The sequence below is a fragment of the Callithrix jacchus genome, chromosome 2 (genome assembly GCF_049354715.1).
Source record: "Callithrix jacchus isolate 240 chromosome 2, calJac240_pri, whole genome shotgun sequence".
NCBI classification, from domain to species: Eukaryota; Metazoa; Chordata; class Mammalia; order Primates; family Cebidae; genus Callithrix; species Callithrix jacchus.
The window spans coordinates 149,816,689-149,833,965 of record NC_133503.1 but is presented as its reverse complement, the minus strand read 5'-3'; the positions used below and the strand labels follow the sequence as shown (position 1 = coordinate 149,833,965).

General features: G+C 36.6%; 1 protein-coding gene across 5 annotated transcripts in view; it reads right to left on the bottom strand.

Moving 5' to 3' along the window:
- Positions 1-17,277, bottom strand: part of PDE4D (phosphodiesterase 4D) — a 1,594,380-nt gene that overhangs the window by 1,044,560 nt on the left and 532,543 nt on the right. The gene's annotated exons all lie outside the window — the stretch shown is intronic.

Here is a 17,277-nt window from a genome sequence, read left to right as displayed (position 1 = left end):
GGGAGGCAAATGACCTGAACAGAAGACATGCAAGTGGTCAAAACACATATAAAAAAATGCTTATGTCACTAATCATCAGAGAAATGCAAATCAAAACCACAGTAAGATAACATTTCACACCAGTCAGAATAGCTATTATAAAAAAGTCAACAAAATGACAGATATCGGTGAGGCTGTGGAGAAAAGGGAATTCTTACACACCACAATGACTGGGAATGTAAATTAGCCCAGTCATTGTGGAAAGCAGTCTGGAGCTTTCCTAAAGAACTTAAAACAGAGTTACCTTTTGACTCAGCAATCCCATTACCAGGTATATATTCCTACAAAAATTAATAATTCTACTAAAAGTACATATGCACTCATATGTTTATCACTGTACTATTCACAATAGCAAAGATGTGGAATCAACACAGGTGCCCATCAATAGTAAACTGGATAAAGAAAATGTGGTACCTCTATACTATAGAATACTATGCAACCTCAAGAAAAAGACTAAAATCATGTTTTTAGCAGCAACATGGATGGAGCTGGAAGCCATATTCTTAAGCAAATTAAGACAGGAACAGACAACCAAATATCGCACATTCTCACTTATAAGTGAGAATTAAGCAATGAGCACACGAGGACATATGTACAAATATGAGGACAATAGACACTGTGAAGTACTAGAGGGTAGAGAGAGGGTGGGGTGGGTTAAAAAATTACCTTTCTTGTACTATGCTTACTACCAGGGTAATGGGATGTGCCAAACCTAAGCATCATGCAATGTATCTGTGTAACAAATCTGTACAAATACCCCTATATCTAAAATAAAAGTTAAAATTAAAAAAAAAACTAGAACCATACAGCATCCCTCCTCCATCAGTAGCAGTTGTCGAAATTTGTATAGAATACAAAATAATAGTGAAACCTAGATTTGATATCCTGGCATATCTAGGTTAAGATCAAATACCTTAATGTAGACATTTGATCTTGGTTCTTTCTGATACTGATGAAACTGTTAAACTTCTCCAGGCTTCTGTTTTCTTATCTGTAAAATAAGATAATAATAGTACCTACCCTAAGATCATCCTGAGTATCAAACACAATATAACATATCTAGTACTTAGTATAAGGTCTGGCACATGACAAGGTATTATTCTCCATTCTTCAAATTTATTATTGACAATTTGAGAGGGAAGATAAAAGACAAAGAAGAAAGAGTACTGTGTTCATCAAGAGAAGAAAAAGCAACCCCCCCCAAAAAAAGAGAAGCATCATGATATAATACATAGTTGATTTAACATTTCTATTATTGATGCCAGAACCTATTTGTAAACTATTCCAGTTGCATTTATGGTTAAGCCAACCAATTTCTTCTAAGTGACAAGAAACATTACTGCATGTACAACTAATATTCCAAAGCATTTAGAAATTCAAATATCTACCCATTTCTCTTCACAATTCCAGCATTCACATTAGAACAAGGTATTTAGTTATTTGAAATGATTCACATCTCACAAATAATGGCCTTTGTAGATCCTTTCTATTTTCTAAGGAACACTATCCGAAGAACAGATATTTTATTAGGAGGAAAGATGGGAGAAGAAAGCAAATTTGTAAGCACAGAATTATAATTGAGGTTAAAAGCTGTGAATATAATTTTTAAAATATATTAAGATTGAAAGAAAATGTCCAGAGAGAAAGGGGTACTCTCAATGTTTCTGGGAATGTTGTGCTTACCTACTAATCCCTCACCTGCCAGGTCTTGACCCTGCTGATAAGGTTTGGGGAATGATCTGTCTCTGAAATACTTCTTAAATGGTTTGGCCGTGTCCCCACCCAAATCTCATCTTGAACTGTAGTGCTCATAATCCCCATGTGTCATGGGAGGGACCTGGTGGAAGGTGATTGAACCATGGGGGCAGTTACCTCCATGGTTTTCTCATGATAATGAGTTCTCAGGAGATCTGATGGTTTTATAGAGGCTTTTCCTCCCCTTTGCTCTGCACTTCTCCTCGCTGCCGCCAAGTGAAGAAGGACGTGTTTGCTTCTTCTCTGCCATGATTGCAAGTTTCCTCCTTAGCCCTGCTGAACTGTGAGTCAATTAAACCTCTTTCTTTTGTAAATTATCCAGTCTAGGGCAGTTCTTTATAGTAGTGTGAGAACGGACAAATACACTTCCCAAGTACTTCACACACATATGCACACTCCTGTGAGTGCATGCACACTATAACAAAGAAAGTGACTTCTAGAGAACAAGGACACCTATAACCAAAGTTAAATGCAAAGTTTTTCATCTTTTTCCTCATGATTGTCATCAAAATGTTTGTATCAGGAATAATGCTGATAAATTTAGCACTGGGCGTGAGGGAGAGTTAGACAAAGGTATGTTCCAGTACTCAAAGAGAAGCTTTCTCAGTGGACTAACAGCAGAGTTAATTTTCCTTCAGGGACAACTTTTTTTTTTTTAACAAAAATAGAGACAAAGAGAGAGAGAGAAATTAAAACCAAATAGCACTTACCTAGGAAGAAAGTTCTCCAGAGGGAAAAGACATGCTGTTTATAATGTCATGCACTTAATTAATTGCAGTGCAAACCATTCTCATCAGGAGTCTATTTTAAACATACCAACTTCAACAGTCGAAAGTGGATAATTACAGTGAAGCTCCGTCCTTGTCTCCTTATTGAGAGCTTTAAAAACTTTGCCATGGACATCTCAAGAGACTCTTCACTACCCTCCTTTTGTTATCTTTTTATTTAAAAAAATGCATTAAAATGAAATTCAATCTTCCCCTTTGGTTTTTCTTTACTAACTTTACTACTGATTTTAAAACATACTTCTGGAGAAGTCAGGGCTCTTTCTGTACTTTAGTTTCTAGAATGATCAAGGGCTGTGTGCTTGTCAGGTTCTGGGTTGCAAACAATAGAAATGTTGGATTGACATGAGCAAAAAAAGGAATCCATCAAAAGAATAGAGGACAGAACTCAGAATAAACAGAGAGCTTGAAGAACCAGACTTGAGCAGAATCCAATTCATCTGGCCGGGTGCGGGAGATCACACAGGTAATCTCAGCACTTCGGGAGGCCGAGGTGGTTCGAGAGGTCAGGTGTTCGAGACCAGCCTGGCAAACATAACTAAACCTTGTTTCTACTAAAAATACAAAAATCAGCTGGGTGTGAGAATGCATATTCCTGCTTCCCTAGTGGAAGCCTAGGTCTCTCTCCCACCTATTCTGAGACTCCTCCAAACAGAAGAGGATTGGATAATGAGCCGCTAACCCAGTCATCTACCCTAAGACCTTCTCTCTCTTGACTTCTCATCCCCCAAGCTATCCCAAGGACTGTGTTTCCCAAATTACAAGCAACATGGGTGACAATAATATAAGAATAAAAAAATAAAAGAGGGGAAAAAGCATCCACGTTGTTGATCAAATGAGTTGATCAAACCTACAGTTGCTCACAAAGAAGGTAAGAACTGAAACCAAAATGCTTTTCTGTCCCAGTGCTAAATAATTTTGGGTCAAAGTTTCAGTGACTGCTGTAATGCTGAACACCCGGAGACTCAACAAAAATAACTCAGGTACTTGCTCCCGGAAATGTTTGCTTTTGAAAAATAAGGCTGTAAATGGCCTGAACGAGTTTATTCAATAAGACTAACAGTTCACTTATCAAGGCTCACTTTGAGACCCTTGCTGCTCTTAGAGACTTCATTAATCCAAACTACTAGGGTCTAAAGTCTACCTAATGCCAGCCATTTTTACCCCTAGCAAGATAAGGCTCCCAGACCCGACTATAAAACTCTACAAATATATTCTCTTTACTTCCCCTTTCCAAATACTACTAAATTTAAAGGTGATGTTTTCCCTTATTTCACTGAGGTGAATACTTAGTTTTGCTTGGTTCTGCTGGTGATCTCTTTTCGGGAGTCTGTTGCTAACAGAGGAATGGTTGTGCAAAGTGATCTGTAGAATTCTGAAAGGCCAAGTATCCCCATCTCCCACCATAGTTGCCCAAACTTCCTATTGGATTGCCTGTGAGAAAAAAAAGTCTATGAATTTTTAAAATCTATCTATAATATATTCCTGGTACCTCAAACTGTGTCTATCATATACCAAGACTCAATAGATGACTTTAGATGAATGAATTGTAAATAAATAATAAATATAATTTTAATGTAATTTTACTGATTGGATAAACACTTATTTTATTAATATAAATCAATGCAAGAGAAATAAACAACCACAATTCTGTAAGTCCAAAAATTTAAATTATTTTCACATTGCTTTCCAGTTCTCAGTCACAAGCAGGCATATATTTTGCAGTGCTATATAAGTTTAACCTGGATATAATCGTGCATTTTTCTTTTCTTTTCAAAACATTCTAAATACTTCCATGTTGCTATGTACTTATCATAATAATGATCTTAATGACTATATCATGATCCACAAATATAAATTTTCACTATAATTTATTCATTATTTTGCCAACTGCCAAAAATGTGTTGGCATGTAGAAAAGTTTTACAAAAACATCTATGTTTTCTTCAGTGGATATTGGACAGAACATACCAGAATGTATAGGCCAAAATAAGAAGATATGAATTCTAGTCTTTATTTGTTGCAGTTAATCCTCTGAAAATTAGTTAACCTTGACATTTCTTCTTAAAACAAATGAAGCCTTCTTGCCTTGGGTGTCTATTGTGTATAATTAAAACTTTGCTGAGGCACTGTGTACATATGACATACCCTACAGTTGCCAAATCCTAGTGACGTGTACTATTTCAAACAGTGTAAATGAAACCAACAAACAAAAAATGACCCAGAGGAGATAACCTTATTCTTGTCAAGAAGACAAGAATAAGAAAAAAATTGTGTGTACATACATATTATATAAAGGCTCTTAGTTCCAGGTCTCAATCATACACCTCTATCAGATAGCCTTAAATAAAAATTAGCATGATCATAGGTTGCTGTCAGTTAAAGTCTGCAAATAATAAGTTACATCCAAGTTAAGGGCAAAACCATATGCAGAAGCCTTCCTGTTGTTTCACTAAGGTCACAACAGTGACCAAATTTACAGGAGAATATTTCCTATAAATAGAATTTTTACATATTGAATTCAATGCTATTCTTCACTGAACTGCTAAAACTGGCAGCATGATGAACTGGAATAATGCTTGAATCCCAGAAATAGTGTTTAAGAATATATAAGAAAGCAATAGTGTTTAATTCAATGATTATTTCTAAGCAATAAAATTCTCAAGAGCAAACTCGAATGCTGATTCAAAATACCAAAGTTGTTATTATTGCTGGCAAAATATTAGAGTTATATAGAAAAATTAATTAAACTAAATACTTTGAAAATGATAATGCATATTTAAAAAAACCAAATCCTTCTCCATACTCCACAGCCTGTAATAATTCCAGAAAACAGCTGAGTAATCTGGAAGATGAAGTCACAAAACACCAGAAGCTTCTGCTATTCTCCAATAGATGCTAGAAGGTACTAGGAACCCAAGAAAACCACTGCAGACCTACTTACTGGAACTAGGACAATCTCCACAGTCTTTCCAAAAGACCTACTAACTATGCTCGACTTCTCATTCTCTGGTTCACACACATCAGTCAGAGGACAGCTAGACCAATTATTGAAGACGTTTTGGAATGCTGTTTCATAATCATCTCTCAGAGAACCACCCGATACAGAGCTTCTTCCTCTTCCCTTTGTTCTTTCAGCTTCTCATCCCCATGTTGCAATGTGATTCCTCGCCCCTATCTATCCTCCCACTCTGATTCTTTCCATATTATTCAGTCAGTTCCTCTGCAGCCCTTTTTCCACAGCAAACAGACTTTGCTTCATCCTCAACCTTGCCACCACAAAGTCATCCCAGATCCTAACTTCTTTTTTTTTTTTTTTTTTTTTTTTTTACTTTTTTTTTTTTTTTTTAAATTTTTTATTGGATTATAGGTTTTGGGGTACATGAGCAGAGCATGCAAGACAGTTGCGTAGGTACACACATGGCAGTGTGCTTTCTTTTCTTTCAAACTTGGCTCTTTGCTGAAGATGCCACTTCCCTGTAGTGGATCCAGGGTAGGGTGCTGTGATTCTCAATGCCCTCTCTGGGTCCCAAGATGAAATGGGTGCTCTCCTAGTTACTCACATTTACTTACTCCTCCATCTTCTTGTGAAAACTTCTTGTTTGACAACTATGCCAATCAACTCTACTTCCTTGTCTCTGACTTCTGCTAGTCTCTTTGGTCAGTTTCTCATTCATTGAAAACTGCCCACCTTTTTATCATCTTAACAGCTTGAATCCTGCTGCAGTCCTGGGTGACTTTGATGTTAATGTGGAAGTGTCTCCTCATGCCCCAGTCTCTCAATTCCTCTGCTACATCTTTTCCACAGCAGTCACCCTCTTCCCTGACACCCTTCTACATCTTTTTTTTTTCTTTTTTTTTTTTTATTGCATTTTAGGTTTTGGGGTACATGTGCAGAGCATGCAATACAGTTGCATAGGTACACACAGGGCAGTGTGTTTTGTTTGCTTTCTCCCCTTCACCCACATTTGGTATTTCTCCCCTGGCAATCCCTCCCCACCTCCCCCTCCCACTGGCTCTCCCCTTTTCCCCCTATAGACCCCAGTGTTTAGTACTCCCCTCTCTGTGTCCATGTGTTCTCATTTTTCATCACCCGCCTATGAGTGAGAATATGTGGTGTTTCATTTTCTGTTCTTGTGTCAGTTTGCTGAGAATGATGTTCTCCAGATTCATCCATGTCCCTATAAACGACACGAACTCATCATTTCTGATTGCTGCATAATATTCCATGGTGTATATGTGCCACATTTTCCCAATCCAGTCTATCATCGATGGGCATCTTAAACATACCTTAAATTACCTCTAGCACTTACATCTTTGAGGTTCATTTTATCCTCCAAATATGATCTACCGTTTGTTTGCTCAGTTATTCTAATTTCACCTATTTGACATCATAGAGATTTCTAGAGATCTTGAACACTTTCTATATCAGTATCTTCTTATATTCACTCATTCCATAGCCAGCTTGGTTGCCACAATTCATCATTTCTTTCACTCTCTTTCGAATACTTTTAAATCTCTTGCCCTATTTTTCTTTATTGCACCTGCCTTCCAATTTTGGATTAATCCAACTGTTTGCCTTTTCAGTGCTTATATCATAGGTGCTTAGCACTACTGGAAAATATTACCAAACCTCACATATTGGTTACATGAAAAGTTAGTGGTAAGTTTTATCAATGGTACCTTTAATTGATATTATGGTCTAGCCATGTTTTAGCAGTTTTTAGTTATCTAAATGCAGACACTGTACTTTAATCTCACCCCTGGACTGTGACCTTCTGTTCTCTCTGCCTGGTATCATCTTCTTTTGGTCTCAGATTAGGTGTCAGTTCCTGACAAGTCAAGGTAAGTTTGCTCCCCAATGGGATTTCATATTTCTCCATTTGTCCATAGTCACATTGGTACATTATATGTGACAAATAAGATTATAGTGGTCTATTTTCTTGCACGTGCCCTACTTGATTCAATCCTCTGTGAAAGAAAAGACTGTTTTATCTTGTTGAGCCTTGGGTCACCAGCACATAGCTCAGTATACAGCAAATGTCAGACTCTCACTATTTGTTGGATGAATGTAAAGTGAATATATTAACACATGACTAATATATGATGGAGAGGATGAGCATATTTATCAGGATCCCTTGCATGTATGATTTTATTGTTTTTAATTGCTTTATAACATATGTATAAATACAGGCATACGTGTTTTATTGTGCTTTGCTTGATATGGTTTGGGTATTTGTAATCTTCAGATCTCATGTTGAGATTTGATCCTCAATGTTGAGGTAGGCATAGTGGGAGATGCCTGGGCCATGGGAGCAGAGCCCTCATGAATGGCTTGGTGTCCCCTCCCTGTGGTCATGACTTACTACAAGATCTGATTGTTTAAAGGAATGTGGCACCTGCCCTCTCTCTCTTACTCCCTCTCCTGTCATGTGACACAGTTGCTCCCTCTTTACCTTTTGTCATGAATAAAACTTCCTGAGCCTCACCAAAAGCCAAGCAGATGCTGGTGCCATGAACAGACAGCCCACGAAACCAGGAGCCAAATAAATCTCTTTTCTTTATACATTAGCCAGTCTCAGGTATTCCTTTACAGTCATGCAAAACAGACTAACACATCCCTTTATTACACTTCACAATATTGTGTTTTATACAAATTGAACATTGTGGGAACCCTGCATCAAGCAAGTCTATCGGCACCATTTTTTCCCAACAACAGCTATTCACTTTGTGTTTCTATAGCATATTTTGTTATTCTCACAATATTTTATACTTTTTCATTATTATTATATCTGTTATAGTGATCTGTGATCAGTGGTCTTGGATGTTACCACTGTAATTTTGGGGGTGTCACAAACCATGCTTGTGGAAGATAGTAAATTTAATGGATGAATATTGTCTGTGTTCTCAACGCTGCACTGACTAGCCATTCCCCAATTTCTCTCTTTTCTTGAGGTCTCCCTATTCCCTGACACACAATAATATTGAAATTAGGCTAATTAATAACCCTACAATGACCTGTAAGTGTTCAACTGAAAGGAAGAATTACAGATCTCTCACATTAAGTCAAAACCTAGACATAATAAAGCTTGGTGAGGAATACATGTCAAAAGCCAAGACTGGCTGAAGGCCAGACCTTTTGCACCAGTTAGCCAAGTTGTGACTGCAAAGAAAAAGTTTTTAAAGGAAATTAAAAGTACTACTCTAGTGAACACAGAAATGACAGGAAGGCCAAACAACCTTATTGCTAATGTGGAGAAAATGTTAGTGGTTTGGTTAGAAGATCAACCCAGCTGCAACATTCCCTTAAGCCAAAGCCTAATCCCAAGCAAGGTCCTAACTCTCTTTAATTCAGTGAAGTCTGAGAGAGGTGAGGACTGCAGAAGTAAAGCTGGATGCCAGTAGAGGGTGGTTCATGATGTTTACAAGAAAGAAGTCATCTCCAATACATCAAAGTACAGGGTGCACAAATTACCCATTTAACATACCTGCATAAATATCCTCTGAACCTAAAATAAAGTTGGAAAAAAAAGAGTGAGAAGTGAAGCAGCAAGTGCTCATGTATAAACTGCAACAAGTTATCCAGACCGTCTAGCTAAGATCATTGATGAAGGCAGCAGCCACTTTAAACAACAGATTTTCAATGGAGACAAAATAGCCATCTATTGGGAGAAGATACCATCTACAACTTTCATTGCTAGACAGAAAAAGTCAATATCTGGCTTCAAAGCGTCAAAAGAAAAGCTGATTCTCCTGGTAGGGGCTAGTGCAGCTGGTGACTTGAAGTTGAAGACAATGTTCATTTAATATTCCAATAATTCTAGGGCCCGTAGGAATTGTGCTAAATCTATTCTGCCTGTGCTTTATACATAAAAAATAAGGACTAGATGACAGTGTATCTGTTTACAGCATAGTTTACTAAATATTTTAAGCCCACTGTTGAGATATACCGCTCAGAAAAAAAAGATTCCTTTCAAAATATTACTGCTCATTGACAATGTACCTAGTTACTCAAGAGCGTTGCTGAAGATGTACAAGGAGGTTAATGTTGTTATCATGCCTACTACCACAACATTCATTCTGAAGCCCATGTATCAAGGAGTCATTTCAACTCTTAAGTCTTATTATTTAAGAAATACATTTCATAAGGCTATAGCTACCATAGATACTATTTCTCTGATGGATCAGGTAAAAGTAAATTGAAAACCTTGATAGGATTCACCATTCTAGATGCCATTAAGAATATTTTTGATACACAGGCATAGGTCAAAGTATCAACATTAACAAGAGTTTCGAAGAAATTGATTCCAACCCTCACAGATGACTCTGAGGTGTTCAAGTGGAGAAAGTAACTGCAAATGTGGTTGAAAGTGCAAGAGAACTAGAATCAGAAATGGAACCTAAAGATGTAATTGAATTACTGTAATCTCATCATAAAACTGGAATGAATGAGGAGTTCTTATGAAAGAAGCAAAGAATGTGATTTCTTGAGATAGAATCTAATTATGGTAAAAATGCTATGAACATTGTTGAAATGGCAACAAAGGATTTAAAACATTATATAAACGTAGTAGATAAACCAGCAGCAGGGCTTGAGACGATTGACTCCAATTTTGAAGGAAGTGCTACTGTGGATAAAAACCTATCAAACAGCACTGCATGTTACAGAGAAATCTTTCATGAAAGGAAGAATCAATGGATGTGGCAAATGTCACTGTTGTGTTATTCTAAGAAATTGTCAGAGTCATCCCAATCTTCAGCAATCACAACCTTGATCATTCAGCAGCCAACAATGAGGCAAGACTCTCCACCAGCAAAACGTTTCTGGTTTGCTGAAGGTGCAGATAGTTGCTAGCATTCTTTAGCAATAAAGTATTTTGTACTTAAGGTATATGCTCTGTTTGCTTAGGGACAATGCTACTGTACACTACAGTATAGTGTAAACGTAACTTTTATATGCACTGGAAACCCAAAAAGTATGTGTGGCTTGCTTTATTGTGATATTTGCTTTATTACAGTGGTGTGACTCTGAACCCCCAATATTTCTGAGGGATGTATGGTATATATCTTCAAGAAATAAAGTTAGTCTGAATTAAATAATTTTGGAGAAATCAGAAAGCCAAAATCACATGTTAACTGGGATACAGAATGTTAACAGAGGAGTAAAGAGGGAGATCACCCTTGAAATATGTGGTCAAAAGTTTCAGAAAGTCAATGGTGAAGAAGTATAGTATTTATGTATTATAAATTTTATATTCTAAATATTATTTATACATTATAAATTATACATTTATAAAGCTTTTATATTCTAAAGTTTTAAATTTTTATGTATAGCTTTCACACAGCAAAGTGTGTGTGTGTGTGTATGTGTGTGTTTATGATGACATTTAGCACTAATCACAACTACTAAGGAATCACATCAGAACCCCCTGAGACAAAGCCCTTCTGGGAATATGAACAAATGTCTCACTTCAACGAAGCTCAGAGCCACAAACTTCAGTATAAATGATGCTAATCTGTTAAATAAAGTTAATCCATCATCCAGATATGTTTCATAGATGACTTCAAACGACATAACTAAATGGCATTTATTTTTGTTGGATTCCTCAGATTTGAAATACATCTAAAAATGCCTGATTCCATCTACTTCCTTTCAACTGGAGGGGAGATTCTAAATGAATGAGAGGAATGGAATGATAAATAATACTGAAATTCTAAGTTCTAGAAAGAATTCTAAGTAGCTAGATTTTTTTTTGGTGGGGGGAGGGAAGTGTGTTTAACCCAAGAAATCCTATTTTTTTCTATAGCTTGTTTTCTATGTACAGTTTTTTTTTTAAAGAAACTTTTTTCCCATTTTGTAATGCTCATTGGCAGAGAAAAAAAGTTTGATAACTTCATCCTTTAATGAATTTCAACTAAAAATATATTTTTTGTTTGGATTTCTCCAAGTGATGCACTCTGGTCATATTAAGTTTGAGTCAGTATTATACATTTATGCAATATGTAATAATTAAACAAATACAATCTGGTCAGAATGTTCTTACCTATATTTTTTTCATAAACACAAATACTGTCAAACAGAATAAAAAGGCTTTTAAATAATTATAAACTCTCCTTAAATATTTCAGTGATTCACAATTCTGCATTACATCAGGATGTTCAGGCAGGGCAGTGTTTGTAGCAAAGAAACCCTTTGTGGAGTGGAACATTAATTATTCAGTGATGGAAATAGTCACAGGAAAGGGCTTTGCTGGGTTCTGCCTTGTACTTAACATACAACTGTGCCTTAGCACTATTCATGGTAAAATAAATGCTTCTTTGGGTTCCCTTTAAAAAATATAGAGATTCAGCAAGTAATCTATCTTGCTAAAGCAAGTCATGTTGACACAAGAAAGTTTTGAAAATAGGAACCAGATGCTCTGATGTTGGTCAGTGCAAAAGTTGCCACCCTCTTTAGTGTTCTTAAGAACATGGGAGACTGGTGAAATGGAAGCCTTTGATTTATAAAGGTAAACCTTCCCCTTGTACATGCTGCTTGACTGACACACAGATATAAAGTAAAATACTGTGGTATATTATCAGTTCATTCAGCATATCCTTAATGAGGATGCCAGAAAGTACTACAGGAATGTAAAGGTACTGTGATAACCTGAAAAAGACATTGATAATGATCGTATTTTTTTTTTGTAAATTGAAGTCATGACAGATACGTTATAAACCTTTTGAGATTCTATGACAGGTGAGAAAATGTCAGCATTTTTTCATTGTTTACTTTAGATTAGATTCGAGAATTGCTCTGATTCTGGAAATGAGATGATTTTTATCCAGATATTATAAAGTGCTCCATCACTCTTCAACTCTAATTTTAATCTTGAAAATCACAACTTTAGGGCCAGACATGATAGCTCACACATGTAATCCCAGCATTTTGAGAGACCGAGGCAGGCAGATAACATGAGGCTAGGAGTTTGAGACCAGGCTGGCCAACATGGCAAAACCCTGTCTCTACTAAAAAAAAAAAAAAAAAAAAAAATAGCCTGGTGGAACACACCCATAGTCCCACCTACTTGGGAGACTGAGGTAGGAGAATCACTTGAACCTGGGAAGTGGAGGTTGCAGTGAGTGGATATGGCACCACTGTACTCTAGCCTGGGTGACAGAGCAAGACTCCATTTCAAAAACAAACAAAAAAGAAAATCACAAATTTACAAATTTTAAATCAAACACATATATAATTAAATCAGAATAATGCTTTAAAACAAAAGGCCTGTGATATTTTGTGAGTGTCCTGAGAAGTTTAGATAAACACTACAGTCATAAATTGTATTTAAATCAACTAAAACCAAAAGACCCCAGTTTCTTCTGCTTAGTATGTATCTTCAATATTATGGGAAGTATTGTTTCCCAATTTTTTACATTCATTACTTTTAAAATTCCATCTAGCTCAAGAATACCATATTTCTAGAGAATGTTTCACAATCAAAATTATGTGTTCCATTTTCAATTTAGGAAAGCTTTGCCTAGTGGGTTATAGATATTCCATATAGCATTCAATAAGAACTTGGGTAAATCTCTTGAAACTTGAACATATATCAAATATGAAGGTACATGCTTCATGGTAGACTGTGAAATACAATCTCTATCTTTATAAATCCTTATATGTAAAATATTTAAAATACAAAATGCCTATTATTAATACCTTCTTAAGTTTAAAAGACCAAATTTGAAAAATCAGATGTGTCTGCTTCATCTAGACTTCTGTTTTTCTTCCTTTTACTTTCTGTTTGGATTTTGATTCAGTAACAAATTGCTGAAAATAATCTTTTTTTAATGTTCACTCTAATGTACTGTTTGTACTCAAGAACACAAGATGAAGAATGGTTAGTCAAAGAATTCAATGTCTAACTGGCATCTGGGACCAGTCCCTCTATGAATGGCCACAAATCAAGGAAATATTTCTGGAAGATCCTTGAAAAAGGAACTCTTATATGAATAATATAATTCTTCTCTCTCTGTTGGGTAGTTAAATTTATCCCCAAAAGTGACCATGTCTTCTTTAACATTTTTTTCATTTTCCTTTTTTATAGGACATAGTGATATGATGGTACACAGTGTATTTCTTCAGGCAGGTAATAGGATACTAGGGATGAGAAAGTGTTTGTAATGTTCTCTACCCACCCACATTCCTGAATATACATCTATCCAGAGGTATGTCATCATGTCACAAGGGGACAAGTCACTTCTTGGCTCTCATTTTAATAGAGCAGATGCAGCAATGAAACATGAGTAGAGAGTTTTATTGCTACCTCCCCAACCCTTTCTTTGTTCTCATAACTTCCCACCTGTGTTCTGGGAATGATGTCCACGAGTGTGGCAAGCTAGGCCCTCCTTAGATTGTCTAGGGACACATGGACTGCAGGGGGAATGTAAGCCAGTGCCCAAGATAAGACTGAAAGGAGATCCTATTTCCTCCTAAGGATTCTGAACAGGAAAATAATCAGGAGTCAGCAAGGTTGTGAAGGGAGTATAGGGTTGTGCAGATGTAGGGAGGACCTCCATTTTCATTCCAAACATAATTTAACAGCAAGACATGTCTGCAGGCAGATGCCAGATACTCACTTCTTAACACAAATGTCACAAGTCCATAATAACCGTAACTTTCTGGAACAGAAGCCAATTTTTGGTTGACTCCCAAATCTGCTAGAACATCCATATCCACCCCAAGAGTTATTTGAAGAGGATCTCTGAAGCCAATTCCAGTAAGGAAACAGGCATTAACAACAACAAATATTATTTGTTCTAATATTTTCCCAGTGTAGGAGTTTTTGATGTTATATGTTAAGTACTTACAATATGAGAAAACTGGTATAACAGAAAATTATTTATGAGGAAAATATGAGAATGTGACTTTCCAAATTACTTCATTGGTATAAGTTCATAACATTTCAAGTCATTAATAGCTGTCTTTCTTACTTTGAGGAAGGCCAGTAAATAGCCAGGAAGCCTAATCTGTATGAAAAGCTAGCTTGCAAATGAATTCAGGGTTGTAGGCATCCCAGGTCTCAATAACTCTGTTTTGTGTTAATTTACAGTTTCTAAAGTTTCCTAAATCACAACACACAAACAACCTAACAGTTTAGGCATACTCAAAAGGAAATGTAAAAACATCTAGGGATTTGAACACACTCACATTGCTTGAGAAAAAAACTCGAAGTAGAAATATAGAAGTGTGAATAACTAAAAGTCCTTTTGAACTCAGTCTCTTGACCCAAGTACTTCATGAGGAAGCTAATAGCTGTCATGGCCACACTGTAGCTTTCTAAAGGCCACAAGTCTCTAGACCCACTGCTTGACACTTGACAAAGCAAGTATCTGGCATACTGATATGCCAAAAGAAAGAGCAAAAGGCTGTGACATTAAGAAAGAAAGGAAAATAAATCTGGAGGGCATGAAAAGTTGCCTTTATCATCAAAGATTTGAAATTGCTAAGGTCTTGTCTCAGTGTAGGTTGACAATGGGACTTGGGGGCATACTTACCTTTAATAATGGGAAACTGGGCTGTAGACAGCACAGTTAAAATAGGCTAAATTTTCCATTTGCTATTTCTGACAGAAGGAACCTGGGCCTCCTAGTTAACTGAAATGGCTACAGAATATAATCCCAAACTTTACCTTCTATTTCTCCTCCAAAGCTTTGACATTCCAGAAGATCATACTCCTAAATCTTCTATTCCTCAATATTCAATTCACAAATTGTTCTGGCTTCCAAAGTTAATATTACCTTTAATACCTACTTAGCTTGGTTCTTGTTGATTGGCCATTCTTGTATATTGTTTCTTTTGAAAAGATATCCTTGTTCCATCTCTCAAAGAGAAACATCATTTTCTTCATAATATTGAATGTGTTTGTAAATAGTAAGGATGATATTGCTTATATAGTCATTCCTTGGTATATGTAGAGGATTGGTTTCAGGATTACATGTACCAAAATTCATGTGCATACCCAAGTCCTGCAACTGGCCCTGGGGAACCCACATATATGAAAAGTTAACCTATCTGTATTCATGAGTTTCACATCCCATGAATACTGTATTTTCTATTTGTGTTTGGTTGGAAAGAATCCTCATATAAGGGAATCCATGTAGTTCAAACTTGTATTGTTCAAGGATCAATTGTACTTGATTCTTAGACTTTTAATGAAGATGGAAATAAATCTGAATAATCAGAAATGCTATGACCTAGACAATTCTAACCCTGAAATTCCTTGGCACTTAGAGACTGTTTTTAGCAACACATTCTCTTTCTGCCACCCAGCCTGGGGTGCAGTGGCAGAATCTTGACTCACTGCAATCTCTGGCTTCCCAGGTTCAAGTGATTCTCCTACATCAGCCTCCTGAGTAGCTGGGACCACAGGAGCAGGCCACTATACCCAGCTTATTTTTTGTATTTCTGATAAGAGATGGGGTCTTGCCATGTTGCCCAGGTTGATCTGGAACTCCTGAGCTCACTCAATCCCCTTCCTTGGCCTCCCAAAGTGCTGGGATTACAGTTACGAGCCACTGCGACCAAGTACATAGAGATTCATTAAGTATATGGCATCACGTTTTTAAGGGCACATGATATAACGGCAACTCAAAAAGAGAAATCATGATTAGCAACCAAAGTTTTTGAGATACCAGAGCTAACTGAATACATCAGAGCCTTAAATTAGAACATTTTAATTTTAATTATAACCTCTTCTTCCACAAATGTGAAGAAAGTAAGATAACTATTCTAAGATAAACTGGTATGCAATAAACCGTTAATCAGGACTGTGTCAATTAAATATAGAAAGACTTGTTTTCAAGATTGGCCTTTACCTAGCCTCTGGGAACCTGAATTTCAGGAGTAATCCACCATTCTTTAAATGGTAAGAGTGGCTCAATTTACCTAAACTGTCTGTGCCAATAATGTGGTTTATGCTGAATATCCACTTTCCTTCTGGCAATCTGGAAGTTTGTATATCCTTGGCAGAGGGTACCTAAGTGACTGGCCTCCACTGAAAACTCTAGGCACTGAGTCTTTAATAGGCATTCCTGGTAGAAGGCATCCCTGGTAAACACATTTCACATGTGTTGTCTCAACTCATTACCGGAGGAACTAAGTGTAACTTGTCTTACTTTACTTGGGGACACTTGGAAGCTTATGTTTGGTTTCCTCCAGATTTTGTCCCATCTACTTCTCCCTTTGCTTACTTTGCATTGAATCCTTTGCTACAATAGATCAGAGCCATGAATATGGCTATTTGCTGAGTTATTAGAGCTCTAGCAAATCACTGAACCTAAGGATGTTCTTGGGAACCCTGGATACACCTGTTATCTGCGAATCTTCTACACAGATAGAAGAGCAACAGTTTTAATTCCAAAGAGAGGAGAAATAGTTTCAGGGGAACAGCATTTTTTCAAAAAATGTTTGGGTCTAGCTGTCATATAAAATTCCCATCTGCTTCAGTATGAGTCTGATCAATCTGTGTACATCCTTCTTTAAACACATAGTTCAATGACGACAACAGAAACAAAAACAAAATTTCCTCTTTTCATTGCTTCAAGGTGAATATTTGTTGTCTTATTATTTATTTAGGTATTTTCCTCATACTTTTTCATAACACAGGTCACTCAGACTGGCCCATAACCAGTAAAAACAGCTAAATTCAGTATCTTCG